At 44.9% G+C, this 16,585-nt stretch overlaps 1 protein-coding gene across 4 annotated transcripts in view; it reads left to right on the forward strand.

Moving 5' to 3' along the window:
• The first annotated feature begins 13,942 nt into the window (after positions 1-13,942).
• Positions 13,943-16,585, forward strand: part of MIB2 (MIB E3 ubiquitin protein ligase 2) — a 51,370-nt gene continuing 48,727 nt past the window's right edge. For 3 of the 4 annotated variants that reach the window (XM_042794775.1, XM_042794774.1, XM_042794778.1), the window contains exons 1-2: positions 13,943-14,058; positions 14,437-14,570. The gene's annotated coding sequence lies outside the window, so the exon portion shown is untranslated. Of the gene's footprint in view, positions 14,059-14,204; positions 14,240-14,436; positions 14,571-16,585 lie in introns of those variants that run through there. The other variant, XM_042794776.1, reaches the window with a different exon arrangement.

Raw genomic sequence — 16,585 nt, forward strand, 5'->3', positions numbered from 1 at the left:
TTTATGCTCATCTGACTGGGATAGATGAGAAGCTTTCTTTGCCAAAGATTTCCATGCAACAGATGAAAATGGGACATGATGATTTTGATATTTACCTGCTATTTGCTTTTTCATTTTTCTCTTCTTACGATGCGCTTTTTCTGAAAAGGGGTTGTCACATCAGCCAGCTCAGAGGGTACTTCCTTGAGCAAATTACTACAACATGCCACATTTCTAAACATCTACAGCCACTAGACACAAGTATTTTCAGGAAGATAGAGGAGGAGAGAAGCACCCTGAGCTAAACAAATTGACTGTAGGTGACATCTCTCTTCCAATCCAACTCAGAACGCTTTGTGCCTTGGGTATTATCTGATCATTTCCTTTTGCTTCCTCTAATCCAATGGGTGATCACATCTGATGAAAGCTTTAAAATAATAATCTGAACAAAGCAAGCAATTCCCATGGGAAAGCTCAGACTGTCTGTACTTGTAAAGAAAATGCCACTTTTTACCCTGTAGAGCAAGCCATGAGTATTAACCATCTGCACAAATATTGCAGTCCTGGAAAGCTCCACTGTTTTAATCAGAGCTTTGAATTTCATAGCAGGCATTTAATCGGCTGTGGGAGTGTTTTCAGCCAGGTTATGTAAATGCAGTCAAGAAACTAAGTGTCTGAAAAAGATGCATGTAAGGAATGTGCTAGTAGGAGATGGAGGGGAGGCTTTATTGTTTAGGGGTTGCAGTTTCACGACTTTTTTTTGAAACCTACTGATCAAATTGGCAACATCCACAACCCATTGAAAGTGGCTAAGCAGGACACTGCAGCCCTACAGCCTTTATGGGTCTTGCAAGTGCCTTCCAGGGAGACCCACTGTAGGAATCTAGAGCATAAATGTTGTGGGGTATAGGCTGAGCAGGAGAGGAGCTTGAGGCAGGAGTCTAGTGTATGAGAAATGACAGGCACAAATGTTTAAAAAACCAAGTTTCCTCAAGTGGGCATCTGTGCATGTATGTGCATGAATTTACAGCGTTAGAAGTGTCTGTATGTCATGCACCTCCTGGAGGTGCCTGCCCTGCCACACACAGAAATTCCCAATTAATTTATTGCAGGAGCAAAAGTGCCCTAAACTAAACAATTCCTAGGGGCAGCCCTCCTCTCTCTCTCCAAGGTTAAGGGGTAGGAAAGCTGAACCATTCCTTCTTTCCCATAACAAGAAGTGACAGCTTCTAATTAGGATTCATTAGAGAGTGCCCCAGGGAACCAATGGGACCATTTATCAGAATGCATTGTTGAAATTATTTTTTGTCTTAGAATGGCATGTTGGATCAGCTATCTCAGTTATCTTCCCCAAGCCTACGTACGTGCTTTGAGTCATCTCACTGCTGTGCCATGCCTAAAAGAAAGCATGTGAGATCTCAAGGAATCTTGATGCTCTCACAGCCCTGTCAGACCTCAGGGACAAGTGCTGAGCAAACTGGGCATGGCGATAATATAAGAGAATGTGGACAGGGGGAACATAATAAGCATAAGCCCTGACTTTTTGAGGTGCAGGGTTCTAGGGTCAAACTCATAATCCAGAAGAGTATTCCATAGAAACTGGAGCTCAAGGAGATCTGTGCTTACATCCACAACTATTAGATTTGTCAACACAGCCAGCAGGCTGACACCAGGAGAAAGCCACTATCCATCTATAAAGACTGTTGGTAATTTCAAGTTCACAGACATATTTTAAGTATGGGGGAATCAAGGTACAGAGCAGATAAGGTACCTCCTTGAGGCCGTGAAGAATCACGCCCAGTTTAGTGTACAGCAGTGTTCCTATCCTTCAGTAAGAGCACAGCTAGCCAGCAGAAAGGCCAGAGAAGCATTTTGCACCAACACTGTCAGGGAGCTCAGATAATTTTGAACCCACCTTGTTGAAATCCACCCTGATGATTTTGACTTTAGTACAGGCTCCAGGCTGGAAGGAACCTGTCCTCCATGCAGCTGAGATCTCAAATTGATGACACATATGCAAGACTAACCCTATTTGATAATGGCAGACACCCCTCGACAACTTCTTGTAAGACCATTCCAAGACAACCCATTTTCAGCCATTCCTATTGAGAAGCACTCATCTGAATTCCAGCAGAGAGTGGTTGATGTCTGGATATTTTGGCATGTTACTTGATACTTTCCTTAAAACATCAGCTCCCAAAGTCAAAGCATTATGAGAGAAACTCATTACTCTTCCAAAAAACAACGTGTATTGCAAGCACTTATAGCAACGAAAAAGCTCCACAAGGTGAACTATGGCATCTTAACTCCTCTGGAAACAGAAAGGACATTTACTTTTTAATTCCACCTCATCTTTCACAGTCTGGACTGGTAATTTTCCCGCAAAGAAGATACCTTGCCTTGAGTGAGAAGAAGCCATTCTGAACCAGTCTGTCACCTGGGTTCCTCTTTAATAAAAAGCAGTGAGAATTAGTTTTAAAGGGACAAAACAAAACAAGGGGCAAAGAGCATATTCTCCATAGAAAGTGCATCACAGTACTATTAGGACCCTGTGACTCCACTGCCTGTTTGTTTTCAGTGTCTGCAACACACATGAAGCCGTTTAAAAGGAAGCTAGTGCCCTTTAAATATGTGCAGCGTCTTTACTGCCTTACCAAGGTACAGACATTTTTATTAGAGCCAGGGAACATTCTAACTCCCAAAGGTAATAAAAATGCAGTTTACCAGAAAACAATAGCAAACTAACAAAGGGTTTTTCAGTTTATTTAGGTGCTGCTAAACTTGCTGCTACTGCCCCTCTCAGTAGGGTTCCAGCATCAGCCCCCGCCTTCCCCCCTATGGGACAAAGACACTCTGTATTCCTAAACTCTCGCAGGGCTGCTGCATGAGGCCCAAGCCTCCACAGCTCTATGCCTCTGGGATTCAGCTGAGGGTGTAACTGGCTTGGCCCCCAGGGCTTGTGAGCCGCTACTCATGAACTGAAGGACCTGGGGGGTCTGACTCCGTGTTCTGCTCAGCTCCGGAGCATCAGGCGGCCAAGTCTGTGGTGGTACGGGCCCCTCTTCTTTCACAGTATTCTTTTGTCTCTGTATCAGGTTACAAGCAGAGATGCCAGGAGAAGTCTTTGCACATGGATAACATGGACAGAGCGTTAACTGTCCATTCCAAAGAGGCGTTAGTGGAAAAAGATGGTTGAACTGGAGTAAAGCCAGTGAGGCAGTGAGTGCAGCCCTGCCCACCCATGAGGCAGCCGGCAGTGGGAAGGCAAAGCAGAGGGCAGAGGAGGGAGGACTCTTGTTGAGCAGTGGGAGAATTGTTTGGCAGGACTAATCACTGCTGGGCTCAGCCACAGATACGAGCCTTCCTCATCTTAAGAGCCAAGGAATTTGTCTCCAGGATTTCAGTTTCCTTCTATTCCACATGGGCTCTGTTCTAGCTAGAGAGAAACAGTGCCATAGAGAGAGAGAATACTGGCACTAGCACAATTTTTCCTCCTACATGACCACTGAGTTTTATGAAGTCCAGTGTTAACCACTGATGAACAGCATCTGTAGAGCAGAGTTTCAATCTCACCGTGTTCATATTCACATGCTGTAACACAGCCTGGTGAAGGACTCCAGCCATTAGTATGACCAAGAAAGCACAGCATTTTGCAATTCTTTACAGCAACTCTCTGATGCTGGAGTTTATTTCTTCCATTTCATAAAGTAACCTAGCGAGGCACTATTCTACAAACTACAACAAAACATTGCTCCCTGGACTTATCTTGTAGAATATATTTCGGAAAGTCTACATCCACCACACAATTCTGGATTGTGCAATAGTTTCTCACGCCATTGGGAGGCAGGGTTCTGTAGGTACAGACATTTCTTTGCTGTCTGTGATGTGCCACTTGTCACTGTACTCTTGTAGGGGAATTGCTAGGAAAAACAGAGAGGTCTTTTGAATTGTATTCTCATATGACTGGTTGGGTTTAGCCAAGACTGAAGCCTAATGAGGCAGTCCACTTCCCTGATAAACAGATAACGGTGGGAGGAGAAGCCACCATCATGGAGTTAACACAGCTCACTCAGCAGCAGATCTACATGTAGACCTCCAGTTCCTCCTCCAGGAATTTCCACTGCATCATGCAGCATCCTGGGATGACAGAGATGTGAATTCTTCTACTTCATGATGATGGGAAGCTTCATGACTGCACAAGCATTCTCTTGGAATCACCCAGCCTCATCAGTTGGACACAGGACTTTTTTGTTTTACTTTAGGTTTGTTTTTATGCTAACCAGATGTCCATGATACATTTGGAACATCAAGCTGGAAAGATCACTTATGAGCAACTTAGGCGGGTGCCCCTGAATGTTGGATGTCAGCCAGAGAGATTTCAATCTGGTTTTTAATACCAGATTTTAATAAACCAAGAGTTTAAGTCATCTCTGCTTTGCCATTGTCTCTTAACTGTGACCATCAGCAGACAGGATACGCATTTAGGGTGGGATTTTCTAAATTGCTTAATCATTGTTGATTTTAAATAGAATAGCTTTTCCTGAATAGCGTGTTTGGTTTTTTTTCAAATTTCATTCAGTGTCCCACTTTTCCTGTACAGAGATAATGGGAACATAGTCTACATGTTTTTGCCAGAGAGATGCTTCATTGATTCTGAGGTCCACATCTGTTTGCAAAACAGTGACAAGAGGATCTCATCTACCACTCAAACTGACTATCTGGGAATCCTTCTAAGGTGGTTGTCTTCAGCAGCCTCCTTCCAGATATACATCTCCAGCTGGCATGGAATGGATATGTTTAATAGTAAGAATTCAACAGGGAGAACAACACGGAGCTATAAAAATGGAAATCAGCTCCTGTTCTATATTAACCCGTCAAAAATTCTCTCCATGGCCAACAATCAAGTTGACACTAAGCTAATTACAGAAAGACCTCTAAATACGAAAAATTGTTAACCGCCTGTATATCCAGCTTTACATGTCTGACCACCCCAGAAGTCTTAAAGAACTATTGCTCATTTGCCTCCCTGCACACATACCAGAGGCCATATTTGGAGATAAAATCTGCAGAAGTGCCTGTTACTCTCACAGATCCTGTGGCTGTACACACAAACAGCCAATTTGGCATGCAGGCACTCAGCACTTGCACAAAAAATGCGTGTTCTAGCCAGCACAGCCTGCAAACTTGACCTCAAGGAGCAATTATAGTCACATAAACTCTGTTTCTTACATAATGCTAAATAACAAGCCTCATGGAAAGTGACTCTCCTGGCCCTGTTTATATGATTTAGACAAGAAAAAAATCCCCTTTAGGGCAAACTAATTCAAGCCCCTCTTCTGCAGATGATGAGGGACTGTTGATGGTTAGTACACTGCCTGTTAGACTTAGTTCTACACTGCACTTTCAAATACCCTGAGGAACATGGCATGGGACAATTATGCAGATACTCATACTTTTTATCTCTGAAACTCTGTCAGTTACTCCCCTCTTTCCCTGCTCCTTATCTGCCTGCTCCGCAGTTACCACCGGCATGTCCTCCCCACCTCTGATTCAGCACAAAGGTACACTGCAGTATCTCCTACTCTTTGTTGCAGTTTGCTCCCACCAGACTTCACGTTTGGCATATGGATAGGACAGAGTGATACCTGTAAGTGAATGGCCACCCACCCAATCTCTTTCCATGGGCACCAACTGCCCCTCAAGGCCAGTCAGGAGTGAAGAACGGACCCTTCTGGTAGGGGAAAGAGGGAAATGGCAAATATTCAGCAGTACAATGCCTCCTTCCTCAACAGCCTAGAAAACTCAGATGGTCCTATAGCAAGGATGGAATGTCCCTTCTGAGGAATCTCCCAGTGACTGCACTGGCACTAGGAGTTCATGGGCTGGGTTTGCAGCTGCTGCACGAGCCAATGTTTACAAAGATCTCTAAACCTGGACTAGCAAGGAGCTCCTAGCCATTGTTAAGGACTGGAAGGGTGGGGTTGCTTTGTACGTGTTTACTTTCAAAAATTCACAGAGTTTTAAGAAAGTATCTGGCAACATTTACAGCAAGAGAACTATTTCATAAAAAGATTGTGCATACAGTATACTAAGTACAGCCAGAGAGACATAAGGACCTAATTTCCCCTTGGTGTGGGGAGGTACAATGCCAAACATTCATTTACAGCTACACAGAACTTGACCTCAGGTACATGAGTAAGTTGCTAAAATAATTGCAGCAGCAGGAAAAAGGAGGATTAGTTTTCTTGTCTACTCTGTGGCTAGGACCAGATTCATCACTGGTGTAATCCCACAGATTTCACTGCAGTCACACTTGGGATGACTTTAGGATTTTGAAGGCTACATTAATGCAGCAGGATGCTGCACTCACAGGCTTTCCCAAGCATTAGCATTCTGATGTAGTAGAAATTCATCCCATAATACAGCACTGAGAATTTCAAAATAATAAAGAAGCAAAGTTGCCTGCTGTCACCATTGCTAACTAATTATAGTGGCATAGACAGGCTTCCCTTGCAGAATTCCATATGCCATATTCATCCAGCACAATAAATAAACCATATTAAAGAGGAAAAGATGAGAAGACTTTTCTGATTTTTAAGTCCTCTAACCCTAAAGTTAGAAAGAGATTGAATGATTTAATGGCAATTTGCCTATTTTTTTTTTCACACAGCATTTCATCATGCCTCTAGATGTGCTTCTGTGGAAGCAGGTGGGAAAGAGGGCAGGGGAAGAACTCACTATTTGGCAGTTCATTAAGAGTTTTCCTATTAGATTCCTCCACTCCAGTCTGGGCTTTAGGCACAGCCATCCCAGAACTCCACCAGTCTTCCATCTGGCACAGCTTGGACACTTAGCAAAGGCCAGAAGACCAGACGAAACAGATTGATCCAGCCTTCCTTATTTTTCAGTGATGCTCAGCATTGGAGGGAGCCTGTCTTAGATACTGTCTAGAGCAGCCACAGTATGGAGAAGGGACTTCAGACAGACTTCAAACAGCAGAACTGCTAGCACAGGCAATTAGCACTTGAAGATAAAGAATCAGTCCTTAAAGAGCAGGGCACTGGCCTCTGCTGAGTGTGAGCATCCAGCACCCACATCCATAGAACTTGTGCCACTGCACTACAGCATCCAGAACTGCCAGCGGCTCTGGAGAACCTCCGGGTAGAAAGGGGTAGGGAGTTTCCAAGAAGGCAGCACTGGTGCTCTCAAACACTTGCACACAACTTCTGCAGGTCCAGCTCCAGGTCACGCGTCTCTGGATGGCATCACTGCAGCATAGCTGGCAGACAGGTTTCTATTTGCTAGACAAAAGGTGGAGCACTGTCGAGACTAACTACATCTGTTTCTGTAAAAGCAACAAGGTCACCCAGCCTGTTTCCTCTCCAGAAGAGTGTAGTTAGAGGAATTTTGCAATGAGGGCACCACAGGGGCTGACACTGACCCCTCACACAGGGAGATGTCTTGGGTCTATCACCTGCCTGAATACTCTTAATTATTCTTCTTGGTACAGAGCACCTTTTTTAGGAAAGTGTGAAATTAGTCCCCAGGTATCCAGCAAGCCTATTTTGCTGCTGCTTGAACCGGTCCAGCAACACCACCAACATTAACTCTGAAGTTGTCAAGACAACACTGCTGCTTGAACATGGGGAGTGGAGAGGATGTGCTTTGTCAAGATGTGATCATTCTGGGCGGCTGACCTACTCAGCAGGTCTCAAAGAGTCACTTCCCCTCTTTTCATGCTCTTCTCTTTTTTCCCACACTGAGCTTCTTGGGGTATCAAATGTGGCTAGTACCTGCTGCAGTAAGGCCTCAGTGTTATTCCAGGTTCAAGAACTAATGCTCCGTTAGTTTCTAAATAAAGAACAAGTGCAGGTAACAGCATGAGACGTGCTGTAGTTTTGGGGATTAGCCTGTCCTGGCCCTCCAATATACTACATCGTGATAAAACCTCCTACAATAAACCATGCAAGGATTAATAAGTGCCTCCACCACCCAGTGAATCATGACTGCATGAGCCAGTCGTTGCAAACAGTAAGACTCTTGACTCATGTACTACACACTGGATAGAATTGCTTGGCCTTAGTTCCTAGTCAGCACTGGCATTTGCAGACCCTTTACAGGATGCTTTGGCATCAAGTCTCCAGATGTGATTTCTAAAGCAAACACCACACTGTGCAGTGCCATGGGTCTCTCTGCTGATCACAGCCCTGGCTGCTCAGAAGAAAAATGACAAGTAAATGGCTGCCAATATTTTCCTGATCCATTAGCTATTTGAGTCACACAGGGCAGTAAAGTACTTGTTCAAATGTTGATTGTGCAAATAGTCATTGCATTAAAATGTGTGTCTCTGTAATAGCTGAAATTTGAAATAAGGCTAGACTACATTGAAGGAGAAAAGAAGAAAAAAATTTGTATGTGTGATAACACCATCAAAGAAGAGATGTTCAATTATTAAGACTGTTGCATGGTTTCTCCCTGTGCAGAAATGGGAAAGGAGGCTGGATCTCAGCTTTGGGATGTAAACCAACTGGTGCAAGACATTCCAGATCAGATGGCTTACTTCTCTGAAGAGGTGACACTGAAGGAATACCAAGTCTGCTGCCCTGCGCTCCAGCACTTTATGCACACTAGTGCAGTTGGCTTCTCAGCTACCCAGAAGAAACACAGTGTGCAGCTCAGGATGAGAGGCACAGCACCTCCACAACTCCCTCTCTCCTACCAGGATTTCTGTAGGACCAAGGAGCAGAATGATCTCTCTCAGGAGACAGATTCATGGATCAAGGAGATCCCAGACCTAGAAATGCAGACTGTACTTGGATTGGCAAGGGCTGGGGAGGTTTCAGTTCGCAACTAAAAGATAGTTAGCCATCCATCTGTAGTGGTTGAAAATAGGGTGCAAACTTAGAACCAAATTCAAATTAAATTGGAGCAATGAAGCAGGCTGAGGAACTTTCAAGACAACAAGCAGTAGTGGGATCTCTGCATATCTTAGGAAGCCACAATAGATTAAATGACCTCAAACGAGCAGGAACTAGTAATGAGATTCTAGTCTGAATCCATCTTTCACTAGATTTCATTAGATGTGAACGGATGGAGGTAGCCTGGGTAAAAATGACTTTACCTTTCCCTAAAATCGCTAAACCTCCAAAGTGCAAGGCTATGTTTGTACAAGCCAACCTCGGTACTTGTCACTAGACTGCTATTCTGCAACACCAAGCTCAGTTTTCTTTATACACATCTACAACTACTTGGTCCCTGCTCTTTGTCTATTGGTCATTTACACTGCACTCGGGACAAAAATGCAGGAAGACTACAGTTTGTGACAGTTCAGTGCTGCTATTTCCAGCAGCTTCTAAGAACTGTGCACCTTCTCATTGCTGCCATGCACTCCCTTTATGACTCCATATGGTAACAGGTCTCATGATTGCGTTACAAAAATGTTGAGAATTTATCTGACCATGGCTACATTAAGTGACACATCTATCCAGGATTTCTGGAGGGCTACACAGCATTCTGGCTTGTTTACTGTCATTGCTGTTAGGTTTCCAGTGGGAGAGCAGTGACCCAGTGCACCACTTCTTACACACTCATTCACAGTGGTGGAATGGGATCAGATCCTGATGCAAAGATAGTGAAGTGTATGGGATAAGAGGGTAGATCCCCCCATCTAATTTTACAGATGAAACTGAGACAGAGGCTGCTTCTTATAGGACTCCAGGGAACTGGATGAAATTCAGAAGCAGAGAACAGTGCTTCTCTGGACACCACTGGCAGCATGATTACACAGCTGCAGCCCCCAGGCTGAATACATGACACCATTATATTTATTTGCCATTTTCCTTACTGATGGCAGGCTCCATTCAGCATATGGTTTGCAGAAATTTGTTAGCAACTGTTTTAAAGTTCCCCCTGAGATTCCAAATTGATGTATGAAGATCCAAGCTGTCTCTAGTACTTCTTATCACACCGACTAGGCTGCAAAAAGCAAGACAGCAAAGGATTGTCAGCCAAGTGGCTCAGCAGACTGTACAAACACACATAAGATGGCTCAGAGGAAAAACTACGCCAAATAAAAAAAGTTATCAGATTTATAGCACTGTAGGTCACACTAAGCTGGACCGATGCTTTGCCTATTATTTATCAGTTACCTTATTTGCTTTTATGGTTATTGGATACAGATGGTGTCCACAGATAGACACAGGCCTTTTAACATATACATCTGTTATATAATTGTCATAGTAGCTTTGCCACAACTCTTGGCTTATTTTAAATCTCCTGTTGTTTAGACCAGCTCCTGAAAGGCCAATGGCTCAGGACATCAGGAAACAGCTGAGTTGTTAGAATATGAAGGATTCAAACCCTAAGGTTTGCATTAACTTGGAGTCATCTTTTTTTCCAGTAAGAAATGTGGATTCAAAAATGAGGATAGTTGCTTTTCAATGCTAAAAGTTGTTGTAAAGGAATAAAGAGGAATTCCCCTTGGGTTTGGATTCTATTAAGCTGCAGTTCAATTTGTTTCAGAGGAGAGACCTAGATGTGGAACTGAGCTTCCTCAAAGTTAATTCTCAGAGCTGGGTATTGGATGTAGGTCACTCTCTGGCTTGTTCTGAGACTCAGCTGAGCTAGAAATACTGTTCAGTTTTCTCTAAAAAGTGGAATCCACACATATAATTTCTGTTCTATCCAGGTCATTGCCTCTGAAGGTAGTGCTACAAGGTATAATTGTGACATAAGTGCACATCTGCAACACGTGAGCCAGGGAAAGCTGCCGCTTCCAGGCTTTGCTTTTAAGGAGAGAATTCTCTGAACCAGTCTTTCCACATACAAACTCCTGTATTTAGCATGACAAATAGGCACTGCATGACATAATTGTTGGCGAAAGTGTCCTTCTATATATGACCTGAAGACACATTTTGGACAACCTCTTTTACCCTCAGCAGCCAATATTTTTTTCTACGTACTGTTCAATCACCCTCAAAGAACATCACTAGATTTCTGCTGCTGGTGGCGTCATCACGTTGACATCTACCTTTGTGGCCCAAGGTTCACATGTGCCATGCCAGTAAGCTGCAAAATATTAAGAGACTTCCTTTGTGAAAAAAAAGGCTGGAGGATGGTTTATAGGGATGAATTCATATAGCTTGGCTGACTCTGAAGTGGCCTTCTGTGTCTGACAGAGGTGTCTGAAGCAGAAGACTACAGAAAAAGTCCGTGAATATTTCTGTGTAACAGCGTCATCCAGTGGGCAAAGAAAGATTCCTAGGAAAATATTTGGGAAACCAGGATAGGCCATGTAAGAGCAGAAGTTTCTCTCCTGTATCCTGAGCTATGCAACTGCAGCCCGTTGCATTATAATGTCCTCACTGAGCAAGAGAGTGAGATGAAATCCAGTTTACTAGAAGCCAGAGGTTACATGTTGTAGAAATGTAGGATCAAAGAATCATAGCAACACAGGATCAGAAAAGGTCTCAAGAGGCCCTCCAAACTATGCCCTGTACCAGACAGTATCAGTTTTATCCTGTCATTTCAGCAGTGTTTGCCAAACCAGTTCCTAATGCCTGTTCAGGTAGAGATTTCATAGCCCCTTGATAGTCTTCTGCAGCATTTCATTAGTCTTAGAAAGTTTTCCCTAACATACAACCTGAGTTTTCATCGCTGCATTTTGGCCCATTACTTTTTAGCCTACCCCCTAAGCGCACAAAACAGGTTATTTCTTTCTTCTCAGTATCAGCCTTGTGCATGAGGACAATTACCTTGTTCTCTCAAGTTCTTCCGACTCTTAAATATAGCACTTCCTGTGCCTGTCTTGTTATTGTAAACCTCAAAAAGAAAACTCCTTATGTCCTGCAGACTGCCTCTGGGTTATACATGCCAGGTTGGCTCATTTCTTTTCATAAATGTTACCCCACTATAAAAGATTAATTGGAGCTCACACTCTTTTACATACCAGAGAGGTTTGCCATTTGCAGTATCTTTGGTGATAAGCACAACCAAAATATCACCTCTTCAAAGTGGTTACATACAAAGGCAAAATCGCATCAAAATAATCACAATAAAGTTTTTATATTGGCCATGGACTAAGCTGTTGATGCTGTATATCTTCGTGTTTGCCCGAGAAGGTGACTTCACAGATAGTCTAACATGGCTTTCCAATTCGTTTTTTTTGAAAGATTAGCTTGACGTAACTTAAGTGTCTGGGCGTGCAAGTTCATATGCTTACAAGAAGCACTGGCAAAAGTAAAGCCTAAGTTATCTTGATATCTATTGAGTGAGCACAAAAGGTACTCTAAACGCAAATGGACCTTTTCAGACAATTGACGTTGGCTGTACTCATCCATCTCTAATGTATTTCTATGTTTATACCAACATATAAATCTGCCCGGTAAAAAGCAAGCTGAGGGAGGGATCATCAGTGCATGCTTAGATCCACTTACCGTATTCTCAAATACCTAACAGTACTCATTCTCCATCTCCTGGCCAAAGGGTAAAATGCACTGCAGTTCTGGTCAGAACCATCAGATTCAGTTCACTCACTTCCACATTCACTTTTTCACAATCACCCCGGTGTGTGTGTTTAAGCGGCCTGGCCATCATCACTTTTACGCAACACAGAGGACAAGGGACACTCAGTCCTGTTTGGCTTTTTCAAATGGCAGTGACAAGCTTGTTTTTGGACAGGTCCATTGTACCCTGTAGGCATAAAAGTTATGGTAACTGCTTCCGTCACAGAATTTTGGTCTCTTCAGCCTTCACAAGCCGTAGGCAACCCTGCTGCCAGGTCTCTTTGTTTCGTCCTTTTGAGTTTAAGGGTTGTAGGTAGCATTCCTGGTGGGCTAGTAGGAAAAGGAATGGCACCTGTGATTTTTTTGTGACCTTGCTGCCATATTCCTACTGTGAGTGCAGGGTCTTCAGCTGGGTAAGTTCTGTGCAGTGGTCTTACCACACTGCAGGCCTTCTGGGTTTGACACAAACATATTACTCAATTTTACTGCTGTGAACGCTGTTCTTTGCAATCAGTGCAGGCTACCCTTTTAACCCTTGTTCTGCTACGCCAGTCTACATGAGCAAAGACTAATGTAAACCAAAATTCCAATCCATTACCTTCAACAGAGTCATGCTTAATGTGCCACTGAGCAAAAAAACATAACAGGCAAGCTTAAATAGAGTGTTTGCAAGGTGTCTCTGACCTCATCAGCAGTAAAGTCAGTAGAGTGTTTCCTACCCCAGACACAAAAAATCCATGTCATCACAGCACAGAGACAATACAAACTTGCACATTGCCTTTGCCTCTTTGAGGAGAAAGTCATTATAAAAGCAGTCATACTTTATGCTTTTAGATTCATGCATGGTGGCACTTAGGGCACCGCTGATCCCATGCGGGAAATAACTGAGCTGTGATCTTGCAAAAAATACATCTCCGGAGGAAGGCTGCCTGGTAGACAGCTGGTGAAGGCTGTCAGAGCCCTCCCGGCTGCCTGCCGAACAAAGACACGGGGAGTTACCCTGAATCCCCAAATCACCCTTACAGTGGACTAAGTACTCCTAAAATCGCCTCAAAAACCGAACGCGGAAACTTTTTTTTTTTTTAAAAAAGACGTCCTGGCGTGGATCCTGCGGTCAGCCATAGCCGCGGGTCTCAGATGTCCATTTTGCCCGCGCAAACAGGAAACGAGCCTGAATGTTTATTTATCCTCGACACCACAAAAGGCGTCAGAGCCACTCAGAAACACCCGCACAGGCGGGTCAGGCCCGCCGCCTCGTCCCGCCTCAAGCAGCAGCGCGGCCTTTGCCGGCCAAGGGGCGAAACCTGGGGGAGCCCACGGCCCCCTCCCTCAGGCCCCGCGGGCGGGCCGGGGCCTCCCGCCGCCTCCTGGGATTTGTAGTCGGGCGGCGGGTGGCGGGCAGCCAGAGGGGCGGGGTAGAGAACTACAACTCCCAGCATGCCCCGGCGCTGTCACCGGGCTGAGGGCGGGCGGCCCCGGGGCAGTGGGGATCGAGCGGCGCCGCCGCCGCCGCAGCAGCAGCAGCATCCGCGGGGCGGCCCGGTTTGGGCCCGGCTCCTCCGCCGCTTCCCTGGGGGTAAGAGCTTGGGAACTGAGCGGCGGCGGTGGTTTTGCTGAGGGGCAGGGCTCCCTCAGCGCGGTGCCGTTGCCGCCTCACGGCCTGGGCGGCTCTGAGCCCTGGGGGGGATGGGGCGGGCCTCGCCGGTTCTCGGGGGCGGGAACTGGGGTGGATGGCCGCGGCCCCCCTGCTGGCGACGGTGGGGAGGCCCTTCTGGGCCCCGGGGGGGCGGGCTGTGCCGTGCCCGGGCTTGAGTCTGCCTGTGCCGCCGGCATTGTGGGGGCGGGTGCTGGGCTCCTGTCCTGCACGGCGGAGGGCCGGGGCGGGGAGAGAGGAGCCGGGGGCCGCTGGCTGCCCGGCCTGAGCCGCTTCTCGTGTTTTCTTTCCTCTCCCTAGGCCGCTCTAGTGGGTGTGCTGCTCAGGCTCCTGCACGGAGAATGAATGAGGGAAGGAAGCAAACACAGCCCTTGGCTAGGGACAGTGGCTTTCTGGAGGGTTGTCTGAATTTTGTTCTCTCTCGGCTTTGTCAGGTAGGTGCCTGTCTTTTCCTCTTCTTCTTCCTTGGGCTAAGATGGGAATAGGTCTGCTCTAAGTGGCCAGTTTTCTTTCAGCCACATTTTGCCAGGGCTGAGTCCGTAGTGGGGTGTGTCTGCTTGCTCTTGCTCCGTTTTTATTTCTTTTCTTCTGGATGGCAGAGTGCTGGCTGCCCTGGAGGGTGTAAACAGCCAGCCCGTTTTCCTGTTCTAAAACAGGTACTGCAGGTAAGTCCTTACTTCTCAGGTAAGAGCTGAGCACTCAAACATTGGCAATGATTTCTCCTGGGCGTTTTGTATCATTGGAGCACAAGCTGTATGCTGAATAGAACTCAGAACTGAATCACATGTGGCTTTTTCTCTCCTGTGTTTTTATGATATTTGCAATCTTTCTGAACTGAGAAAGAGTCATGAAACCTAGAGAAGATAATATGGCTGCATTGGAAACACTATATATGTTTGTTCTGATTTCCCTGCAGACACTCAACTCTGGAACTTATTTTCTGAATGCAACAAATTCTAATTTCTACCTCACTTAAAATCAAGTGAGCTCTGACTCACCTTTTTGGAGGTCACTTGAGCTTGGCTTTGCTACTCAGTCTTCTCTCTTTTTGGCTAAGAGCCTCATTACATCCTCTGCACTTCTCTATTGCTGTAGGAGGAGTTTATTTGGCTCAAATAGGATACCATTCTTACTTCTCCTCTGTTCAACAGCTCCTTGGTTTCTTAAAACTACTTTCTATGAAGAACAATGCAGTTGTTCATCTGTCTGGGTCCTTCCTTCATGCTAGATTACCTGTTGAATTTTTCATCCATGATTTCAGGATACAGATGAGTGAATTTTCAAGGAATGCAGTTACTGTAAATAACCCATATTACCCACACTGTTATGATTAGAATGATGTTGTGTGTTGTCTTGATAATGAAAATCAGAAGGAGAAAGCTTCAATAGCCTTGACAGAGGTAGAGAGTTTCTTGCCCTATTTTGAGCTTTGTTTTCTGCCCTGAATTATAGGTGTCTAGGTTTGTGTCTGGAGCAGCCAACTTTCATTGGGTGGATGATGGTTCCCTTCAAGAAGTTCTTCCTTAAGGCAGCCAACTAACCGGGCAGGAGATTGGGGTTCAGGTGACTTGCACTGTAGTCCCAGCTCTATCACTGATGTGTTTTCCGTACCTTATTCCTGTTTTCCATACTAATCTTGTGTATTTCTGTGGTGGAAGGACATGAGTTCATTTAGGACTGGCAGCCATGCCTGCAACATAACAAAGAGTTACCTAGTTGTTATTTAACAGCATCATCACTGGTTCTGTTTTCCTGAAAAATTATTCCCTTTTTAGACTTTGAAAAGGTAAATATGTTTCCCATCCCTTTCTCTTTGCACAGCTTACCTCTCTGAGTCACTGACATAAGAAGTATCTTCATAACTGTACCATATTTGGGTTGGCTTCTCTGCTTATGATATTTCTGTATAGCTTCATATGTTTTGACATTTATTTTGAATGCATGTTTGAAGCTCTATGACTGAAGATCCTGTGCCAAATTAGCGTATAAAGAATCTGTTACGTTCCTGCTTTGGTCTGCAGTGGCTGCTAATCCTCTACTGGGACTGTTTGGAAGAATTGGGAGTCCATGCATAGCCTCAGTCCTCTAAAACTTTGGCAGATGTCTTGGAAGTTGCAAAAACTGTGGAAGTACCACAGTGTGGTGGCTGCAGTTGTCTCCTTCCATTTTTACTTGGAAAGGGATATGTTCGTGGCTTTCTAAGCTACCTGGATCAACAAGTGTGTGGCTACATGACCACCATGGTCTCTTCAGAGCTGAGGCAGTTATCTCTGAAACAAACTCTTGCCTTGCACTTGTGTAGCGTTAGTACTGGTTGCTTGCAGAGACTGTTCTTGGTTGCCTGTGATTTTGCTGAAGTTGAATGCTTTCTCCAACTTGCTAATTAAGCTTTCCTAGGTCATGTTGCCCCTGCCTGCTTGCTCCCATCAAATCTGTTTATCTTGCTCAT

The sequence above is a fragment of the Tyto alba genome, unplaced genomic scaffold, assembly GCF_018691265.1.
Source record: "Tyto alba isolate M040663 unplaced genomic scaffold, T.alba_DEE_v4.0 Super-Scaffold_20000042, whole genome shotgun sequence".
NCBI lineage: Eukaryota > Metazoa > Chordata > Aves > Strigiformes > Tytonidae > Tyto > Tyto alba.